The sequence below is a fragment of the Chelon labrosus genome (genome assembly GCF_963514085.1).
Source record: "Chelon labrosus genome assembly, chromosome: 19".
Lineage (NCBI taxonomy): Eukaryota > Metazoa > Chordata > Actinopteri > Mugiliformes > Mugilidae > Chelon > Chelon labrosus.
This window is the reverse complement of record NC_140352.1, coordinates 8,987,870-9,007,172: the sequence shown is the minus strand read 5'-3', so window position 1 is coordinate 9,007,172 and position 19,303 is coordinate 8,987,870. Positions and strand designations below refer to the sequence as shown.

Sequence of the window (19,303 nt, the reverse complement as noted above, 5' to 3'; positions counted from 1 at the left end):
GCAGGATTGTTATGGCAATACATTTGTTTTCACCAGTGTACCCAATGAACTGTTTACTGAGTGTGTGTCCATCATTTAGATATGACTGAAATACATCAGTCATATCTAAGGAGGAATGACGTTTTTCTGAATGTAAATCTATACCCAAATCACACAAAAGTATCTTGAGACCTTGGAAAAATACTTTATTTTTCTCTCTTTGTTTCCTTCCTTCCAACCTAGGTTGTTCTTAAAAGCAACTGTTATTTATGACGCAAACTTGAGTGCTTTTGTACCAATTATGCTCACTAAACATATTCACTACCTTAGTTGTTTTAGGCAACAATGACTTAACGCCTCTGTGTAGGGTTAAGTGACACATCATAGAAGCTCTCAGTATAAATAAATTCATGGATTGCACCAAAATAGCTTCTAGCACTGCTCATATGGAGCCAGAGTGAGCATATTAACTGGCTCTTGTCTCTCTTGATTGTTTGTCTAAGAGTCGGTTAAGTTTCGTTTCTCTGCCGGCCGACTAAGTGGCTGAAGACTCACGGTTAAGCAGGGATCCAGGGATCCATGAGCAGCGGTTATGAGTCGGTTAAGTTTCGTTTCTGCTTATTGTGAGTAAGTGAGTGAGTGTCTTAGTTTGCTAGTGGTCAAGTCGGGTAGTACGTTTTGTTTCTCTGCCAAATGAGATGTAAGATGTATGAATGGTGCAGTTTATTGATTATATATCAATCAAACCTAGTAGGACTCAACTGAGCCGGTTAAATAGACTCTAGATTCATGATTCTTCAGTCGTCTTTGATGGCCGGTTATATGAACCGAATCTTTAATCTTTTCATTTTCCTCATGTTCAGATCAGACGCAGCAGATTTCCTGGTTGGAGACGTTTAAGGATCATGAAACAAACACACTGGCACGTTTTAGTGTCTCTTTCTGAACATTTTATTGTATTGTTTATTGTTTCCAAAAAAAAAAAAAAAACATAAATAAAATAAAAATAGAAAGTATTGTCCTCCTTAATATTTTTGATGCAGAGGAATAGGACGGTAGCCTGGGTGTTCCCTGAATGTCAATTGGTTCAGAATTTATGGAAATCTCTTCACGACCTGTTGTCCTCCAGATCTATAAACATAGATTTCTTTTCATATCTAAACATCCAGATGGGTGTAATCCTCAAAAATAAAAAGGATGAATATTTGGTTAATAATCTAATTATAGCAACAAAATATTATATACATAAATGTCGATTTGCTGAGTCCTCCCCCACATGGTCTGCACTTAAAAATGAACTCTTGCTGCTCCAAAGCTGTCTTATAAAGGTAGAGAATGCCCAAGCTAAAAAACTGCATAAACTGATATTAATACTTCAGTTGAGCTGAGTCCCTGTTATTTGGTTTGTTTTATGTTATTTATTTTGTTTTAGTTTATTTCTGTTGTTTTTTTGTTTTTTTTGTGTGTGTGCTGTCTTTCTAGTTTGTTCTCCCTTGTCATGTGAATGGTATGTCTTTTCACCTTTATAGTTGGTCTGCTGGAGGTGTGACTCTGAGGCAATGTTCCCTCTAATTTTTCATGTGTCTGGGCATACACAAAAACTCTGTGAGTACACTGTGGACCACTGTGAGCAACATCACACGTGCATGCTGGGGCCACACACCAGTATCACACCTGTCCAAAACCTGAGATCATAGCAAGTTACATAGTTTATCAAAAGAATCCCATTATAGCAGTAATTTTTTACCTATATATTATATTCATCTATTTATTGCGCATAGTGCTGTCTGTGATGTGTGTGTGTTGCTTGTATGTCTTTATGCCACTGTCAAAGACAATTTTCCATTTTATGTAAGTTTTATGGACATTAAAGAAGTCTAAGTCTAACTGTATAAATGAATATAAAACAATAGAAAGCAGAACATTCCTCTTGTAATAGCGCAATAAGAAAAGTTCAAACAGAAAGTTTGAGGAAAAGTTGTAGCTTTGTTGTCTTCTGGTATCTTCTTCACAAGCAACAGTACCTCGACCAATGAGATGAGCAGGATTCCCGCTGTCAGCTTATTGGTCACAGTTTACCGTAAATGTTCCTATAAAGCGCCTTGTTACTCATTAATTACATTGACATTTTACACGCTACTTTTGATTCTCACGGTAATACGGGACAAAGTGCGTCCTGTTTCAGCTCAATACGGGACGCGTACTTTTGTTTCTAAATACGGAACGATTCTGTTTTTCAAGGGACTGTTGGCAACCCCAAGTTTTGCAGAGCAGACCTTTCTCTCTCGAAAAAGAAAAATCTTACCCAGTGTCACCGCTGGTTCTTTGTTTGCACACACTCCGACAGCCATTCCATCTTAAAAGAACCACATTTAATTTTTACTTTGTCTTGGTGAGTGGATGCGCCACTGCCTTAACTCCGCCGCACTGTTAGCTAACCTGCAAAACACCGGCGCCGCGGTGGATATGGGGGGGCACGTACTGTCATGATTGGCAGCGTAAGTGAACCGCATCATACCATTGGCTGGACAGCTGTCACTCACTGAGTTACATTGCAAAATGGTACATAAACAAATAATTTACTTGTTTAATTTATTTACAGTTCATGTTGGATTTTTTTATGCGCTGCATAGATTTTCTTGTGCGCGGAGAACGTGCGAGCAGTGCGCGATTGCGCAAGCGCGCAGCTTAGAGGGAACATTGCTCTGAGGTATTGTACTACAAGATTTATATTGTACAATTTGAGGATGTCATTCTTTATTTTTTCAGACGTATTGTAATAATAAGAAAAGACTAAATAAAAGGTTAAAATGAAAAAAAAAAAAAAAAAAAAAAAGCCTGGGTGTTCCCATACTGCTTTGCTTGCGATTTCATTCTCACTGCAAAAGCAGTCTGGAAACCATCGCCAGAGATATGTCTATATTGTATGTTGATGGAAAAGTTAACATGTTCTCTGATTCTCAAACATATATGACGATATTCACTTAACCACAGAGACATCTACACCCACTTATGACTCACGTGCACAGGAGTATAAATATAGATGTCACTGACAGATAGACACTGTGTTATTGGCTAGGCTAATATCATTGTGTCCTCTCCTTGCTGCAAGTAAAAGATCCTTAAGGCAACCTCGTCTGGAGTCTGTCTCGTCTCTTCTCTGAAGCGCTGGTAATCTTGAAGATTTATCTGACATATGTTTAGTATGGTACCTGTTCACTAAAACAGTCCTGTGTGATCACTTACCCGGGCAGATCTCTCCATGGTGTAGGCCAAACCAGAGTGAACGATGTCCTTCTCAGATGCACCCTGCAAATGAAGATGGTATCTTAACCACACAGAGGAACACTTCTGACTGTGGTTGTAATTTGGTTAAACCTCCAGGACCCAAGAGGTTTCATCTGTGATTGTTACTCACAGCAACTCTGGCCTGGAAGTCAGCAGTAGGTACGATGGGGATGGGTCCTCCCTGCTTGCCAAACTTCCTCTCTAAACTTTCCTGTACAGACACTGGACAAGATAACAATGGAAAAGGAGAAAAAAGGTCAGCTGTGAATTCCAGAGATAACTCATGTGATAGCTCGATTAGTTAAACTGGTTTTACAACTTGGCACCAATTATTTCTTTTATTATACATGGTAGATAATTATTTTGCCACTCTATGATTGGCTGTGTGAGAACAAGACAAATAGTAGAAATGAAAAGAGAGAGATGCTGTCAATACTCTTGGACAGAACTCCTTACTGAGCATCATCACCAACACTGCCTGAACTACTAAACTGAGTAAGAATACATCTATTTAACTTTCCTACAAATTCTCATTGACTGAACTTTTTGTACTTAACAAACAGCGTTATCTGGGACATAAAACAGGGTTTGAAAGATGTCTGGTGTGAGTTCTGAGCTGAGGTTTGTTTTATTCCTTCAGGAAGCAGCTGTGGGACCCTACACCTTGAAATGGCATCGACTGGACCATCAAAGGAACATGCAGCACCAGCCAAAGTAGTAAGTAGTGAGAACATTTATCTAAGAAAGGGCATATTGTAATGTTTTATGCAGAAAGTAGCTCATTAAGGGAGTCAGATCCTGAACTGGCATCCTGTGAGTGAAGAGTCCATAGCACACGTGTCAAACATACGGCCCTGGGGCCAAAACTGGCCCGCCAGAGGGTGTAATCTGGCCCGCGGGATGAATTTGTGAAGTGCAAAAATTACACAAAAATTGAAGACATTAACTGCAATTTTTCCAATAAAAGTAACTGCTATTCGAAGGATTCATACATATTTGTGGACATAACAACTGAGACCCAGAACTAAACCGAAATTGCATTTCTTTTTCTTAAGAAATGGCCAGTCATAATGTACTTCTTTGCACTAAAACAAAGGGAATCATTTGGAGTTGTCGTTATTTATAGGTAACCATCGTGTTATTGGTCCAGCCCCCTTAACATCAAACTGGGCTGTATGTGGCCCCTGAACTAAAATGAGTTTGACAAGTTTACAATATTCACGTCTGTGTCTATTATTTGATCCAGTCATCCACTAATATCCATTTAAATTGAAAAATGTTGCTTTTTGGGGCAAATATTGTTATGCGATTAAAATGCGATTAATCGAGATTAATTAATTACAAAGCCTCTAATTAATTAGATTAATTATTTTAATCGAGTCCCAACCCTAATATATATATATATATATATATATATATATATTGCTCAGGTCTAGGTTCAGCAACATTATGTGCCCAAAGAATGAGGTCAGCTGACTACCTGAATATACTGAATGACCAGGTTATTCCATCAATGGATTTTTTTCTTCAATGATTTTCAAGGGCATATTCCAAGATGACAATGCCATGATTCATGGGGCTCAGATTGTGAAAGAGTGGTTCAGGGAGCATGAGACATCATCTTCACACATGGATTGGCGACTACTACGACATTAGCTAACCTGCCGGTAACTACAAAAATGTACTGAAAACACTGGCAGAGAGATACCAAAACATGATGCCATTCCATTTGTCATCTCCAAGATTTCTCAAGCCACCAGTACAGACTTCAAAAATGGAGTCTGCCTATGTTGAGTCATTGCCTACTGACACACATGCATTAACATCGGGCATCACAGACAGCAGCAGTGTATATGCCACAAAACAAGTAACCATTGAAGGCACAACTTTTGTGGCTGGCATGTTTGTTTGCACTGGTGCACATGTGCCAGCTAATGTCCAATAAACAGTGAGTTTATTGGACATTAGCTAACCTGCCGGTAAAGTACTGCTCAGCCCTCCACTCTGCTCAACTGGCTCTTCTGTGCAATTCAAATGATGTACGGCAGTTTGGATATGCAAAGGTTTGCACACCTCTCTTGCGTGACCTAAAAACTCTGGAAGACTCTGGTGTCTACATCGAAACGTTTGTCTCAAAGGCACAGTCTACTCTGTTGTGGCTGACAACCTTGCTGCCCATGGGCTAGTTGGTTTCAATGAGAGTTTCAGGTCTACATATTTCTGCAGATTTTGTCTTGCCACCTAGACAGAAATACAAACGTCAGATGCAGTCACTGGCAGTTTTGAGATGAAAACAAAAGATGTGCATGATAATCTTCAAGAAATACAGAACAGTGACAGTGAAGAGAAGTATGGTGTAAAACACTGTTGTGTTCTCTCTGACCATCTCTCTTATTTCCATCCTATCACAGGGTTTCCACCCGACATCCTACATGACCTGTTTGAGGACGTGGTTCCCGTGGAGTTGGCACATTGTTTGAAAGGTTTGATTGCAAAGAAATATTTGACTTTGGAAGAGCTAAATAGGGCAATAGTCCTTTTCTTTCCAAAGTTTGGATAAGGTTGACCGCCCTCACCCAATTGCTCAAAATTTTGCCAGTCGAGGAACAATTGGTGGGAATCGGCACGAGAACCACACTCTGCTTAAACTGCTCCCTGCTCTCATTGGCTCCAGAGTCCCAGAAGGGGAAACATTTTGGGAGGTGTTAATGGACTTAAAAGACATAGTTGAGCTTGCCATGTCTCATACTTTCACTGATGATACCATTCAGTACATGGCCTGTAAGATTTCAGATCACAGGCAGCTGCTTCAACAAGTCTTACCCAGCTTACGATTATGATCATAGAATCATTTCATTGAGCAACATCCTCATCTCATAAAGTGCTTTGGTCCTCTGGTGCATCTCTGGACAATGAGATTTGAGGGGAAGCCTAAAAAAAGTGAGTCAAATGAGTCAAATCAAAATAGTAACTGAACAACCCTACTACAGTAGTCACATAAGAAGTATGAAAAAATATGAAAATCTATACACTGCCTGGCCAGAAAAAAAGTCATCGCCGGGATTTGAATAAGCAAATAGGCGCGAGCATCCTATTGGAAAATTACTGCGTGGGTGATATCTTTCAGCTGACAACAAGTTATTCAACCCCAACTGATGCAATGAGTAGCTCCTCATTTCTTAAACAACCATGTCTAAAGACACATCCTTTGATCATGAAAAAGATGTTCGTCTGTTTGAGAAGGTTCAAATCATTGGCATGCATCAAGCAGAGAAAACATCTAAGGAGATTGTAGAAACTACTAAAACATAAAGATTGGACTCTGGAGCAATGGAAGAAGGTCATGTGGTCTGATGAGTCCAGATTTACCCTGTTCCAGAGTGATGGGGGCATCAGGGTAAGAAGAGAGGCAGAAGAAGTGATGCACCCATCATGCCTAGTGCCTACTGTACAAGCCTGTGGGGGCAGTGCTATGATCTGGGGTTGCTGCAGTTGCTCAGGTCTAGGTTCAGCAACATTATGTGTCCAAAGAATGAGGTCAGCTGACTACCTGATTATACTGAATGACCAGGTTATTCCATCAATGGATTTCTTTTCTTCCCTTATGTTCACGGGCATATTTCAAGATGACAATACCAGGATTCACGGGGCTCATGTTGTGAAAGAGTGGTTCAGGGAGCATGAGACATCATTGTCACACATGGATTGGCCACTACTGTGCTTAGCCAAGAAATAGTCCAGCACATAAGTCCCGTAACCATTCATTCATTCATTTATCCTCTATACCCGCTTATTCCTGTTAAGGGTCGCGGGGGTCTGCTGGAGCCTATCCCAGCTGTCATCAGCAGGGGGTACACCCTGGACAGGTCGCCAGTCCATTGCAGGGCTAACACAGAGAGACAGACAACCATTCACACGGCCAATTTAGAATCGCCAATTAACCTAATGAGTATGTCTTTGGATGGTGGGAGGAAGCTGGAGTACCCAGAGAGAACCCACACAGACACAGGGAGAACATGCAAACTCCAAACAGAAAGGCCAGCCGGCCCATGGATTCGAACCGGCATCAGTGCTCGCCACTGTACCGCCAGTTCCCCGTAACCACCACATGCCGATTTTACTCTACAGATTATGTACAGATTAAACAACCAAGATATAGTGTGTTGATCAGGGATCTTAAGAGCTGCTAGTACGTGGATTTTGTTACCTTTAGACAGAACCAGGCTAGCTATTTCAAGTGTTATGCTAAGTTAAACTGCTGACTGTAGCTTCGTATTTACTCTACAGGATTGTACAGTGTGGTATGTCTTCTCATCCAATTCTAGGCAAAATACCAAGAGTAAGCATATTTCCTCACATATCAAACTTTTCCTTAAATGCTGTGGCTAATCTCTGTCAGCTTTGACAATAGTTAAAATTATGAGCTATTGTTTAATATGTTATGTCTGTCTGAAAATGTCCTGTGCTTTTCTTTTCCATGCAGCTCTACACTGAATTCCATAGGATCACCAATCAAAATCTACCATTTTCCTTCTTTGCTGCACTTGACAAATATACTCCTCAGCTGTTAAAACTCTACAATAAGAGAAAGACTGGACATTTTGGTGAGAAGATGGAAGAAGTTTTGATGGCATATGAGGAACCGGTACAAATATTTTGAGTGCATTACATTGATGGTGAATGTGAACAGCAGACCCTAACACCCTCCTATGCATATCTTGTGTTTGTTTGTTCAACAGGACAAGAACGACATCACTGCAGCTAGAACAGCAGCCCTGGCCGGTCTACCACTGTACTTAAAGGAGGATTCATCAGAGGTCTTCAGCACTTTTTTTCTGAAAACTTCATTAATAGGTTTAATAAAAAGTAAACAGAGAGGAGTAAACTCTTTTTAGAGCTGTGAACATTGAAATGTTGTGTATTCAGTGATTAGTGTTCAGATTTCAACTAAATAAACAGTTTAACTTGTCTTAAAATGTGGATTTTTTACTTTGTGTTAATACGACTTGAAAGGCTTAAGGCAATCGGTTTCCTCAAATAAACTGAGTAGCCACAACAGAGTTTGAAGTTGTCACAGCTAGAATGTAATAATTTGCTTAAATACAAAAAACTGAGTCAGTTCAACTTAAGTGGTAACATTTGTATGAAGAAGATGCATTCAATGAGTTTATTGGACATTAGCTAAACTGCTGGTAAAGTACTGCTCAGCCCTCCACTCTGCTCAACTGGCTCTTCTGTGCAATTCAAATGATGTACGGCAGTTTGGATATGCAAAGGTTTTCGCACCTCTCTTGATTGACCAAAAAACTCTGGAAGACTCTGGTGTCTACATCGAAACAAACACAAGGTTTTCAAGAAAATTGTTCATGACACTCATAACTACAAAAATGTACTGAAAACATTGGCAGAGAGACACCAAAACATGATGCCATTCTATTTGTCATCTTCAAGATTTCTCAAGCCATCAGTACAGACTTCAAAAGTGGAGTCTGTCTACGTTGAGTCATTGCCTACTGATACACATGCATTAATATCGGGCATCACAGACAGCAGCAGTGTATATGCCACAAAAGAAGTAACCATTGAAGGCACAACTTTTGTAGTTGGCATGTTTGTTTGCACTGTTTATTGGATATTAGCTAACCTGCCGGTAAAGTACTGCTCAGCCCTCCACTCTGCTCAACTGACTCTTCTGTGCAATTCAAATGATGTACGGCAATTTGGATATGCAAAGGTTTGCGCACCTCTCTTGAGTGAGTGTTCAGAATTATGAGCGGTTAAGTTTCGTTTCTCTGCGTATTTTGCGTAAGTGAGTGAGTGTCTGAGGGCCTTAGTGTGCTCGTGGTCAAGGAGGGTAGAACATTTTGTTTAGTTTTGTTTTGTTTCTCTGCCAAGTGAGTGAGGTTTGAATTGTGTTTACATTGTGTTTAGTTTATTGATTACATATCAATCAAACGTGGTAGGACTCAACTGAGCCGGTTAAATAGACTCTAGATTCATGATTCTTGAGTCGTCTTTGATGGCCGGTTATATGAACCGAATCTTTAATCTTTTAATTTTCCTCATGTTCAGATCAGATGCAGCAGATTTCCTGGTTGAAGATGTTTAAGGATCATGAAACAAACACATTGACACATTTTAGTATCTCTTTCTGAATATATTATTTGTTTCCAAAAAAAAAAAAAAAACATGAATAAAATAAAAATAGAAAGTAATGTCCTTTTTAATAATTTCAATGCTGAGGAATAGAACGGTTTAAACTGAGGGAAATAATTCAATCAGGGACTGGGCGATCACAGTGACAACTCGCCCCATCCTTGCTCCTCTTTCTTGGCCAGCGGAGGAGTCGGGGAGAAGCTGCGTTTAAGATGAAGCCAGCAGTAATAGAGGAAAAATGAAGGGGACGAGGAGCAGGAGATCATCTACTGAATCCTAACCAACCTTCACACCTTAAGAGTGAGAAGACAAACGTGTAATAAAATGACTATTAATACTCACAAGAAGTTAAATCTAAATCCCTTTTATTTAACATTAGACTGAAACGGCCATCTCCCTTTGAGAGCAGACTTCTTTCTGAAATAAGGCAACTGTAGTGTTGTCATCTGAAACAACCAAAACTAGAGAGTCACACATGCGTTCAGCGATCACAAATAGGGCGCTGTGAACATGGCTGCCATAAAACAATATAGACATTGACGGCTGAGGGAAGGGTAGGGCCTTTCTTTCTCTCTTGGGATGTCCCGTTTTATGGTCAGTGCAACCTCGGGAATAAACAAGAACATGGCGATGTCTAAAGAGTTGCAGAGATATAATGGCAGCACAAAGATCACAGGATAGATACCAGGCTAGCTAAAGTGTCGCTGCGTATGTGTGAAAGAGCGGAGTAAACAGTGATATGTTCCAAAGGCTTTTCTAGGAGGTGGAAGAAGGCAGGAGAGGGGGGGATCAATAGCAGGAGGGAGGGGTAGCAGCTCACCTCTGATTGGCCGTTTATGTGAAGGTGAGCCCCGCCTCATTGTAGACTTTGGAGACTTTCTCAATGGCGTTGACAAAGGCAGCTGTCCACAGGTCCAGGCCCAGGTTGTACTTGCTTGCAGTACGCATGATTTTCTAAAAAAAAAAAAAAAAAAAACACACACACACACAAAAGAGAAGATTACAAAGTTAGTTTTTGAAATATTCAGGGCTTTGTTATTAGCTGTAAACGTGTTGAGTGAGGAGACTTCATGTCAACCAGAGATAGAGACGACTTAATGAAAACATGTTTATACATTTATTCAAATTGATGACATGGACAAAATTTTGATTTTCGATCATTTAATGGTTATTCTGTGCTTAATACACAATACAAGATGGTATCATTTCTCAGCCTGCTGGCATAGTGATTGACCAAACCCAACAGGAAAAGTAAATTATAAAAGACAAAAGTGTCTCTGAGAAAAATGCTGGTCCTTTTAGCTTTAGGAACATAAATTCTCATTCTTTGACCCTTTTTCCAAGTCCAGTCTGTTGGCAGTGACAGCTCATCATTGTAGTTACAACTTGTATGCATCTTTGATCATATAATTATTTATCTTTTCATATTTTGAGTAACTGAGTTGTTATTGTGTTGGTAACATGATGCGAGTTGTCTTTTCATGAAGAACTACACACGAAGTAAGAGTGTTCATTAGATTAATTAGACATCATATTAATATTGGCTTTATAAAGCAGAGTATAAACCAGATATGACATTCGTTAATACGCAGGATTAGATGTTACAATCCCTTGTGCCAAGACAAAATTTGGTGCTATGTCCCTGCAGGCACGCACAACTTCAACAACAACTCAAGACTACCGTCATTCTTAAATAGACAGCGCTATTTTTCTAAAGGTGCAGTGCACCAATTTTTCTTGAAAAAAATAAAAACAAAGATGGAAAGAACTTTTAACACTGGTAACACTTAGTATATATACTGTATATATAAGGGTAGATCACTTTGACTTTGTCATTGTAACAGCAGCTTGCGAGCCAAAAATGTGTGGGCACCCCTGACCTAAATGAACTAAGTAAATGCTGCTGGCTTGTATGGCCCGCTCAGCAGCTAAACAAACAAAGAAACATAATACTGTTACCAACCAACATGAAGACATCAGATACCTGGCCTAGTCAACGCAGCATGTCGTTGGGGGTTGACACATTAAATACACATTACTTCTCAAAGTCATAACATTTTTCAATTCAAATCACTTTATTATTATTTCATCATTATGAATTTTGCGCTCAAAAACTGACCGTTTAGGGAATTCATACAAATACCGATATGAGATATATAGGATGGGGGCCATGACAGGAACACGTTTTTCCAACTTTCCAAAGTGTGTGTTGTATGTTTACTATGGTACCTGTTCACTAAAACAGTCCTGTGTGATCACTTACCCGGGCAGATCTCTCCATGGTGTAGGCCAAACCAGAGTGAACAATGTCCTTCTCAGAGGCACCCTGCAAATGAAGATGGTATCTTAACCACACAACAGAACTCAGAGGAACACTTCTGACTGTGGTTGTAATTTGGTTAAGGCTCCAGGACCAAAGGGGTTTCAGCTTGTGACCCTGTCTGATGTCTGACAGCTGGTTTGGTGATTGTTACTCACAGCAACTCTGGCCTGGAAGTCAGCAGTAGGTACAATGGGGATGGGTCCTCCCTGCTTGCCAAACTTCCTCTCTAAACTTTCCTGTACAGAAACTGGACAGGATAACGATGGAAAAGGAGAAATAAGGTCAGCTGTGAATACCAGAGATAACTCATGTGATAGCTCGATTAGTTAAACTGGTTTTACAACTTTACCATATATGGTGGATAATTATTATGGTACTCTATGATTGGCTCTCTGAGAACAGGACAAATAGTATAAATGAAAAGGGATGTAGGTTGACATGAGACATCATTTTGAGGTCTGAGATTTTCCTCCAGGACAGAGATATTTGTGTAAGTAGAGTTTTTCTTTATTCATCTCGCCGAGTAGTGTCTATTCCATCAGTAGACAGCACTTTATCTTTTGTCCTTGTAGCTGTTAATCAACTAAACTGATAAATAATTATAGGAAGACTAAATGAACAACAGAAATTACAAATGATTATATTATATTATATTATATTATATAAATGAATAGTTTGTGTGTTTTATTTGAATAGCAGGAAGCAAGGAGGTGATATCTGATCACAAGAGGTCACGCAAGACTCAAGTGAAGACACATTCTGTCGTGAAGAGGACCAAAGAAAAGTAAAAATCTATTTATCTTCAAATTTTTGATGACCGTCAATTTAAAAAAAAATATATATATATATATTAGCAGCTTTGATAGTCATGACTTACATTCAGATAACCTGAAACCAAGGTACTATATTTATTAAAACCTTTTACTATTTTGTAAAAGCTTTGTCCAGAGAATGGACTGAAAGAATCTGAAAGACTTTCTTTAGAAAACAGCTGAATATAAAATATACAAAATATATCACCACATCACATTTATGTACCAAATGTGTTTTATGATTGTTTATAGATGCCTGCTCGTCCTTTTAATTACCCTGAGGGATTGACACCAGAGGACAGGGGAGAGTTCACAGATACAACTCTGCGGGACAACCCAGATGTTCTCTATTTCTACACTAGAACAAATGGCTCCAGATGCAATCTAATTTTCTTTACTGAATTTGCAGGTGACTGGGAAGCTGTAATACTGGAGGCATTCCCTGGTACCAATATAGTTAAACTGCCTGACAAAGTCAAACTTGAGCTTCCCAATGGCAAAGGCCATGTATGCATATATCCTAGTGGAAAATTTGTGATTCAAGGTACTGATAGCAACCTTGACATGTTTGAGGAGTGCTTTGACGAACTAAGACAACAAATGGTGATGAAAAGGCTAACGAGGAACACAAACAAGCTGAAGACTGAGGAATTCAGTGACAATTCTGAAACAGAGGAAAAGCCTGGCAGTGATGGGAGCAACATCCCTCCCCGCGAATAAAATGCAATAAAAACAGAAATGCCAGGGAAAGGTAGACATTGATTGTCTAATGAACATGTTCAAAAAGAGGGGGGAAAAAACACAACAGGGTTTTTAGAATGTTAAGTGAAGCTTGTTAAAGCTTTTATCTAGTTTTTAAACAAAAATCAATTCCATATTTCATTCTGATTTGCAATACTTCTATAACACACGTTTGTGACAGTTTGTGGTTCTGGTGTTTATTATATAAAGAACCATTTTAGAATGGTGACATGTAAAGGAAATTTAATGGTGATCTAGTTTGATTACCACCAGCATTCAGGTACATGTCCTGCAAGATGAAACATGACATCCTCAGACATCGGCCTGTTTGTAAAGGTCTTCACTGCTCTGTTTGTAGAAATGTCTTGTTAAATGTACTGCAACAATGATTTGATTAAAACATTACTATAACACTCTTGATGTGTTCTTGTCATATTTAAAAATATCACAAAACTGGTTGAAGAGCAAGAATCTGAAATGTGTAAAAAGCAAGCCAACAGAGTAAAAATCTGTCTACATAATGTTATCATATTGTCATTGTTTGGGTTTCAACTGCAAGGTTTACAAATGCATGTGTTCATTATGTTCATTCCCAGTTCATTACCTTGAACTGAGCTGAAGGGTAAACTCTAAATAAAGTTGAATAAAGTTTAAATTCCACTTCATATCCAAATGCAAAACGTGCATGAATCCTAATAGTGAAAAGGAACGTTGTAGCCGTGTGTGTGCTTACAGGAATAACCATGACGTTGTTCTCCAGGAAGACCTTGTCAGCATCTGGAGTGGTGGGACCGTTGGCACCTTCTGCAATGATCTGGAGAAAATGAAATAAATAAAAAGACACTTCACGACTGCGACCCAGCTGCCCTGAATCCAAAAGACAACCTAAATCACAGCACTTTTTGCGAGTCAAAGTATGTGGTACCTTGGCCAAGAGACAGGAGAGGACAGATGTGCTGGTACCAGTTTGTAGTCCTCCAGCTGTTTGGGGTCAATGCCCTCTGGATTGTAGATGGTTCCATCAATCTCACCGATGCCCACACACTTGGCCCCGAACCTGTGCAGGTACCTCATGGAGTGGACACCCACATTACCAAAGCCCTGAGAAAAGTCACAGCAAGATTAGAACTACCACAGCCCAACCAAGAAGTACAGTGTGTTCAGCTTCATGCAATCACATCCTCTGGTGCCATCATGTGGACAGTTTACGTTATAACATTATCCTCATAAAACTGATGTGTGTCCTGAAAAGAGACTGTGAAAGAGATGCTATTTATTCCCTTTGCTCTAAACTGGAACTCCATTTTAGTCAACGGGCGACACTAAATAAAAACATAAACACTTTTATGTTTAATTTAAATCAGTTTAACAGCACCACAAACTATCTTCCAAAACAATCATACAGTTGAATCAGCACCTTTCTGCATAAACTGGACCTTAGAACAGTCATGAAACTTTAGTGCAGGATTGTTATGGCAATACATATGTTTTCACCAGTGTACCCAATGAACTGTTTACTGAGTGTGTGTCCATCATTTAGATATGAATGAAATACATGTAAAATCAAGAAAGGAGGAATTTTCTGATGTTTTTCTGAATGTAAATCTATACCCAAATCACACAAAAGTATCTTGAGACCTTGGAAAAATACTTCAACCCACTTTATTTTTCTCTCTTTGTTTCCTTCCTTCCAACCTAACAGTCAATGTTTGAGTGTTAGGTTGTTCTTAAAAGCAACTGTTATTTATGACGCAAACTTGAGTGCATTTGTACCAGTTATGCTCACTAAATCTGCTCACTACCTTAGTAGTTTTAGGCAACAATGACTTAACGCCTCTGTGTAGGGTTAAGTGACACATCACAGAAGCCCTCAGTATAAATAAATTCATGGATTGCACCCAAATAGCTTCTAGCACATATGGAGCCAGAGTGAGGATATTAATTGGCTCTTGTCTCTCTTGATTGTTTGTCTAAGAGTCGGTTAAGTTTCGTTTCTCTGCCGGCCGATGGCTGATGACTCACGGTTAAGCAAGGGATCCACGAGCAGCGGTTATGAGTCGGTTAAGTTTCGTTTCTGCTTATTGTGAGTAAGTGAGTGAGTGTCTGAGTATCTTAGTTTGCTCGTGGTCAAGTCTGGTAGTACGTTTTTTTTCTCTACCAAGTGAGATGTAAGATGTTTGAGTGGTTCAGTTTATTGATTATATATCAATCAAACGTGGTAGGATTCAACTGAGTCGGTTAAATAGACTCTAGATTCATGATTCTTCAGTCGTCTTTGATGACCGGTTATATGAACCGAATCTTTAATCTTTTCATTTTCCTCATGTTCAGATCAGATGCAGCAGATTTCCTGGTTGGAGACGTTTAAGGATCATGAAACAAACACACTGACACGTTTTAGTATCTGTTTCTGAACATTTTATTGGTTTACAAAAAAACAAAAACAAAAAAAAACCCAACATAAATAAAATAAAAAATAGAAAGTAATGTCCTCCTTAATAATTTTGATGTAGAGGAATAGGACGGTTACAACTGAGGGAAATAATTCAACCAGGGACTGGGTGATTACAGTGACATCTCGCCCCATCGCCCCTTATGGACGCAAAGATTAAAAGCAGACTCAATTCCGTTAAGTTTCACTTCTGGGTTTTGGGAGAAAGGGAGTAGGTGGGTGGTGCTGCAGAGGATTTTCATCGTTCTTTGTGCTGTGGAAAGATTTTAGTTTGTCCTTGAAGTCACAGAAAGCCATATCCGTAAGTTTTTTATGCTTTAAAGGTTTAGAGAGAATTGGAATGTATGACAATCGTTTTTATGTTGTACGTTGTAATAATTATTCCATGTTCATGTGAGAGGCAGATTTGCTCAGCTCTTAACATGTTAGCCATGTAGCTCAGATGTTGTTACATTCATTTTGAAGTGTTGCACTACACGCTTTCTCTATTTGTGGGTATGTTGTCTGTACTTATTTCAGTCATTGTGATTATTATTTTCCTATATATTTAAAAACCTGTATTTGTGGATATTTTGTATGGTCTGTGAGTCTTTTCTGGCCATACATATTGTTTGGGATAGCTGGATAAACTACTTCAGAACGAAGAGGGAGGCCAGTATAATTATATTATATTATATCATAAAATGTGATGAAAATGAATAGTTTGTGTGTTTTATTTACATAGCAGGAAGCAGGGAGCTGATATCTGATCACAGGAGATCACAGAAGACACAAGTGAAGACACATTTTGTTGTGAACGGGACTGAACAAAAGTAAAAATCTATTTATCTGTCTTGAAACTTTTGTTGACTAAACTGTCTGTTTTTTAAAACTTATTTTAGCACCTTTGATAGTCATGTGTTACATTCAGATAAGGATTAAAACTGGACGAAGTACCTTTTAAAACTATGGTGCTATATTTATTAAAACCTTTTACTATTTTGTAAAAGAAACTGAAAGAACTTCTTTAGAAAACAGCTGAATATATAATATACAAAATATATCATCACATCACATTTATGTACCAAATGCATTTTATGATTTATTACAGATGAATGCTCGTCGTTTTGATTACCCTGAGAGAGTGACAGAAGCGCAGAAGAAACGGTTCAAAAGAAGAACTCTGGTGAAAAACCCGGATGTTCTCTATTTCGACACTATGAAAAATGACGCCAGATGCAATCTGATTTTCTTTACTGAATTTGCAGATGACTGGAAAGCTGTGATACTGGAGGCCTTCCCTGGTACCAATACAGTTCAACCGATTGACAAAGTCAAACTTGAGCTTCCCAACCGCGGTGGCCATGTATGCATATATCCTAGTGGAATATTTGTGATTCAAGGTACTGATAGTGACCTTGACATGTTTGAGGAGCGATTTTCTAAACTGAAAGAAGACATGGAGATGAGAAGGCTAACGAGGAACACAAACAATCTGAATATTGAGGAATTCGATCCTGAAATAGAGGAACAGCTCAGCAGTGACGGGAGAAGTGACGGGAGCAATATCCCTCCCCACGAACAAAATGCAATAAAAGCAGAAATGCCAGGGAAAGATAGACATTGATTGTCTAGTGAATGTGTTCAAAAAGACACAAAAAAAAAGAGAGAAAAAACACAACAGGGTTTTTAGAATGTTAATTACAGCTTGTTAAAGCTTTTTAGATTCTTCAGCCACTCAAAATAAGATACCGTCACACCACCAGCATTCAGGTACATGTCCTGCAAGATGAAACGTGACATCCTCAGACATCGGCCTGTTTGTAATGGTCTTCACTGCTCTGTTTGTAGAAATGTCTTGTTAAATGTACTGCAACAACGATTTGATTAAAATTCTACTATAACACTCTTGATGTGTGCTTGTCATATTAAAAATATTACAAAACTGGTTGAAGAGCAAGAATCTGAAACGTGTAAAAAGGAAGCCAACAGACTAAAAATCTGTCTACATAATGTTATCATATTGTCATTGTTTGGGTTTCAACAGCAAGGTTTACAAATGCATGTGTTCATTATGTTCATTCCCAGTTCATTCTCTTAAACTGAGCTGAAGGATAAACTCTAAATAAAGTTGAATAAAGTTTAAATTCTACTTCATATCTGAATGAAAAACGTGGATCCACCCCAATAGTGAAAAGGAACGTTGTAGCCGTGTGTGTGCTTACAGGAATAACCATGACGTTGTTCTCCAGGAAGACCTTGTCAGCATCTGGAGTGGTGGGACCGTTGGCACCTTCTGCAATGACCTGGAGAAAATTAAAGAAATAAAAAGACACTTCACGACTTCACCCAGCTGCTTTGAATCCAAAAGACAACCTAAATCACAGCACTTTTTGCGAGTCAAAGTATGTGGTACCTTGGCCTTGATCCTGGGGGCGTTGTGATGTGTGAGCTGCTGTTCTACAGCTGCAGGGATCAGGATGTGGCAGTCTGCTTCCAAAATGTTCCCTTCATAGGGCTTTGTTCCAGGGAAGCCCACAATGGTGCCGTGTTGCTGCAGAAAGTGCAGAGAAAATATCAGAACGTTTCAGAGGGAGTAAAATATAGAGGCATTTGTATTCACTGAATATTAGTGAGTGACATGAGCCTGAATCTGGACAGCAAAAAGAAGAACGGATCACAGAGGAAGAAAGAGAAAAGAGACAGGAGTGGACAGATGTGCTGGTACCAGTTTGTAGTCCTCCAGCTGTTTGAGGTCAATGCCCTCTGGATTGTAGATGGCTCCATCAATCTCACCGATGCCCACACACTTGGCCCCGAACCTGTGCAGGTACCTCATGGAGTGGAGACCCACATTACCAAAGCCCTGAGAAAAGTCACAGCAAGATTAGAACTACCACAGTCCAACAACACAGTCCAACCAAGAAGTACAGTGTGTTCAGCTTCATGCAATCACATCCTCTGGTGCCATCATGTGGCCAGTGTACATTATAACATTATCCTCATAAAACTGATGTGTGTCCTGAAAAGAGACTGTGAAAAAGATGCTATTTATTCCCTTTGCTCTAAACTGCAACTCCATTTTAGTCAACGGGCAACACTAAATAAAATCATGAACACTTTTATGTTTAATTTAAATCAGTTTAACAGCACCACGAACTACATTCTCCAAAATGATCATACAGTTGATTTACCACCTTTCTGCATAAACTGGACCTTAGAAAAGTCATGAAACTTTAGTGCAGGATTGTTATGGCAATACATATGTTTTCCCAAATCACACAAAAGTATCTTGAGACCTTGGAAAAATACTTAAACTGACTTTATTTGTCTCTCTTTGTTTCCTCCGTAGTGTTGTAATAATCAAATATGCACACAAAACAATGTTTGAGTGTTAGGTTGTTCTTAAAAGCAGCTGCTATTTATGACGCAAACTTGAGTGCATTTGTACTGATTAAAATATGCTCACTACCTTAGTTGGTTTAGGCAACAATGATACTAATAATAACCATACTAACCATGCAGCTCCTCTGTGGTAAAGTGGTAAAGTGACATATCATAGAAGCCCTCAGT

General features: G+C 39.1%; 1 long non-coding RNA gene across 1 annotated transcript; it reads left to right on the top strand.

The window, feature by feature from the left end:
- Positions 1 to 15,897: 15,897 nt before the first annotated feature.
- On the top strand, positions 15,898 to 17,941 carry LOC311503944. The gene is made up of 3 exons (XR_014699612.1): positions 15,898 to 16,052; positions 16,476 to 16,563; positions 16,842 to 17,941. It is a non-coding gene; the product is annotated as an uncharacterized lncRNA (long non-coding RNA).
- Positions 17,942 to 19,303: the final 1,362 nt, after the last annotated feature.